The sequence below is a fragment of the Salvelinus namaycush genome, chromosome 19 (genome assembly GCF_016432855.1).
Source record: "Salvelinus namaycush isolate Seneca chromosome 19, SaNama_1.0, whole genome shotgun sequence".
In the NCBI taxonomy this organism is placed as follows: Eukaryota; Metazoa; Chordata; class Actinopteri; order Salmoniformes; family Salmonidae; genus Salvelinus; species Salvelinus namaycush.
In genome coordinates, this window is record NC_052325.1 from 25,407,416 (window position 1) to 25,411,799 (window position 4,384).

Sequence of the window (4,384 nt, forward strand, 5' to 3'; positions counted from 1 at the left end):
GTTCCATTCTGAATGAAGCCCTTCTGTGCCCTGTTGCATTCTAAATTAAGAACCTCTGGGCCCCGTTCCAATCTGAATGAAGCCATTCTGGGCCCCGTTCCATTCTGAATGAAGCCCGTCTGGCCCCCGTTCCAATCTGAATGAAGCCCTTCTGTGCCCTGTTGCATTCTAAATTAAGCCCGTCTGGGCCCCGTTCCATTCTGAATTAAGCCCTTCTGGGCCCTGTTCCATTCTGAATGAAGCCCGTCTGGGCCCCGTTCCATTCTGAATTAAGCCCTTCTGTGCCCCGTTGCATTCTAAATTAAGAACCTCTGGACCCCGTTCCATTCTGAATGAAGCCCCTCTGGGCCCCGTTCCATTCTGAATGAAGCCCCTCTGGGCCCCGTTCCATTCTGAATGAAGCCCTTCTGTGCCCCGTTGCATTCTAAATTAAGAACCTCTGGACCCCGTTCCATTCTGAATGAAGCCCCTCTGGGCCCCGTTCCATTCTGAATGAAGCCCCTCTGGGCCCCGTTCCATTCTGAATGAAGCCCCTCTGGGCCCCGTTCCATTCTGAATTAAAGCGTCTCCTTTTCAGTTCCTCCCTCCACTCCAGGGAGACCTCTGTGGACGTTTCAATTACGTTCATTCCACGAGGGAGCCCTCCCCTTTCGAGGTATAGTGATAGGGAATGAAGGAGGGGAGAGGACGGCTCGTAGTACTTTGGATTAGAACAGCCCTCTGATCTCTGTAACATACAGGAGGAAGTCCCAAACTAAAGGAGGAAGTAGACATTAGAAAAGTGGTGCAGCGGAGGACAACAGCTCTGAAGTTTGATGATGTCACCATGATATCATGCCCTTACCCTGAATCCAGGGCAAGCAGTCAGACCGACAGACAGACCAACCCTTCGACACTCCGCACCATTGCTGAGATGCCTTACTGAGAACACAGGAAAGGGGGAGATAACCTGGCCTTGGACCTTAAGGGCATGAGGATAAAGGGCTGGAGCTGGGATTGGAGAACCTGGGACAGCAGGGCCCTGTGTGTGACTTATCGTGGAAAGGGGCTTGTTGAGAACTGAACCAGTCGTGATCTGATCCTGTGGATTTGACTGACAGTTTTTAAGCTCTGGAGAGGAAAACTTTAAATGCTTTGAGTAGAACAACGCAGACAGCAGCAGCAACAATCCACATCAACCTGGAGCAGACAAAGCAGACCAGGAGACTCCCACCACTGAAGACCCCACTCTCTCTCACAGAGAAGGACTGATACCACTCTGTGTGTCGTGTGTGTGTGTGTGTGTGTGTGTGTGTGTGTGTGTGTGTGTGTGTGTGTGTGTGTGTGTGTGTGTGTGTGTGTGTGTGTGTGTGTGTGTGTGTGTGTCTGTCTGTGTCTGTGTCTGTGTGTGCACCTATGTCCCTGCACGTGAGTGTGAAGGTATACTCAAGAGAAAATCAGCTTGAGAAGGAAGCCAAACCATTTGATGGGCACCCAGACTAGAATAAGCCATTTATCCCCTAGCTATAGACTAATGTCTGCAAACAGTCAATGTCAAACAGAGAGCAATAATCATAACAATCAGTTTATCAGTTTGATCAACCTGTCATGAGTCATGAGTCTCAGACATGTACAGTTTTCTCTGATGGTAAACAGGACATATCAGACCACAGAACTGTAACTAACTACTACCTGTCTGCTTATCATACATACAGTTGAAGTCGTAAGTTTACATGCACCTTAGCCAAATACATTTAAACTCCGTTTTTTTGTCAAAAAATGTCAGAATAATAGTAGAGAGAAGGATTTATTTCAGCTTTTATTTATTTCATCACATTCCCTATGGGTCAGAAGTTTACATACACTCAATTAGTATTTGGTAGCATTGTCTTTAAATTGTTTAACTTGGGTCAAGCATTTTGGGTAGCCTTCCACAAGCTACCCACAGTAAGCTGGGTGAATTTTGGCCCATTCCTCCTGACAGAGCTGGTGTAACTGAGTCAGGTTTGTAGGCCTCCTTGCTCACACACACTTTTTCAGTTCTGCCCAAAATCAAGCAAAGAGGCACTGAGTTTTAAGGTAGGCCTTGAAATACATCCACAGGTACACCTCCAATTGACTCAAATTATGTCAATTAGCCTATCAGAAGCTTCTAAAGCCATGACATCATTTTCTGGAATTTTCCAAGCTGTTAATAGGCACTGTCAACTTAGTGTATGTAAACTTCTGACTTCTGAATTGTGATACAGTGAATTATAAGTGAAATAATCTGTCTGTAAACAAAATTACTTGTGTCATGCACAAAGTAGATGTCCCAACCAACTTGCCAAAACTATAGTTTGTTAACAAGAAATTTGTGGAGTGGTTGAAAAACTAGTTTTAATGACTCCAACCTAAGTGTATGTAAACTTCTGACCTTAACTGTAACTGTAACTAACTACCACCTGTCTGCTTATCATACAGAACTGTAACTAACTACCACCTTTCTGCTTATCATACAGTACTGTAACTAACTACCACCTGTATGCTTATCATACATAACTGTAACTAACTACCACCTGTCTGCTTATCATACAGAACTGTAACTAACTACCACCTGTCTGCTTATCATACAGAACTGTAACTAACTACCACCTTTCTGCTTATCATACAGTACTGTAACTAACTACCACTTTTCTGCTTATCATACAGAACTGTAACTAACTACCACTTTTCTGCTTATCATACAGTACTGTAACTAACTACCACCTTTCTGCTTATCATACAGTACTGTAACTAACTACCACCTTTCTGCTTATCATACAGAACTGTATCTAACTACCACTTTTCTGCTTATCATACAGTACTGTATCTAACTACCACCTGTCTGCTTATCATACAGTACTGTAACTAACTACCACCTTTCTGCTTATCATACAGAACTGTAACTAACTACCACCTTTCTGCTTATCATACATAACTGTAACTAACTACCACCTGTCTGCTTATCATACAGAACTGTAACTAACTACCACCTTTCTGCTTATCATACAGAATTGTAACTAACTACCACTTGTCTGCTTATCATACGGAACTGTAACTAACTACCACCTGTCTGCTTATCATACAGTACTGTAACTAACTACCACCTGTCTGCTTATCATACAGTACTGTAACTAACTACCACCTGTCTGCTTATCATACAGTACTGTAACTAACTACCACCTGTCTGCTTATCATACAGTACTGTAACTAACTACCACCTGTCTGCTTATCATACAGTACTGTAACTAACTACCACCTGTCTGCTTATCATACAGTACTGTAACTAACTACCACCTGTCTGCTTATCATACAATACTGTATCTAACTACCACCTGTCTGCTTATCATACAGTACTGTAACTAACTACCACCTGTCTGCTTATCATACAGTACTGTAACTAACTACCACCTGTCTGCTTATCATACAGTACTGTAACTAACTACCACCTGTCTGCTTATCATACAGTACTGTAACTAATTACCACCTGTCTGCTTATCATACAATACTGTATCTAACTACCACCTGTCTGCTTATCATACAGTAGGTGATGATGCATAACTCCAAGCTTCCTAGTCCTAATGTGAAATCTCAGGATGTGTGTTATTCATTCAAACTGAAACAGGATAGAGAGAAAGGAGAGGGAGAGAAAGAGGTAGAAGTAGAGAGATGTAAAGGGAGTGAGTAAAAGAGAGAGAGCTGTAGAGATAATGAAAAAGATGGAGAGAGAGAGAGGTAGAGAGAGAATACCATGCTGGCTACTTCAGAGCGTATTCTGCTCTGTAAGGTAGAAGATGAAAATGAACAACACTATCCCACAGCTCTTCCAATGCTATCTTCTAACACTGGTGAGGATCTCACACCTCTCTAGATAAAGCGAGTGTCTGAGTGTATTACATCGCTACAGTAGATAAGGATTCTCTCTGATCTGAACAGTGTGTGTGTGTATGTGTGTGTTGTTTGTATGTGTGTGTGTCTGTGTGCGTGTGTGTGTGATAACACCTCCGTTCATCCCCTGCCCACCCTTAGCTGCTGTTACGTGTTCTGTATGGCATGTACATATGTAAAACAACTGTGTGACCATATCTACTAGCAGTACAGTCCCCTTCCATAGCCATCCCTTTGTACAAATGTTTCTATGTATAAAAGAATGAACAGACATATCTGTGCAACATTTTAAAAAGACAAACATTCTTTGTATTATATTTCATGTTATTTTGTATTATATTTGTTTTTTTACATTAAAAAAAGCAATTATAATAACCTATTATTTATTGTTAACATGTGTCATGTTTTTTTTGTAGCATACTGTAATCTATGACATGGTTGGTTCTGTGGTAGCGTCTTCAGTGTGGAAGAGCAATACTGTTATGCACCCCATCCT

General features: G+C 42.2%; 1 protein-coding gene across 1 annotated transcript in view; it reads left to right on the forward strand.

The window, feature by feature from the left end:
• The window catches only part of epha3 (eph receptor A3), a 134,849-nt gene extending 133,530 nt beyond the window's left edge, over window positions 1–1,319 (forward strand). Inside the window, exon 17 of the mRNA XM_039014696.1 lies at window positions 1–1,319. This exon is cut by the window's left edge and continues 162 nt beyond it. The gene's annotated coding sequence lies outside the window, so the exon portion shown is untranslated.
• Window positions 1,320–4,384: the final 3,065 nt, after the last annotated feature.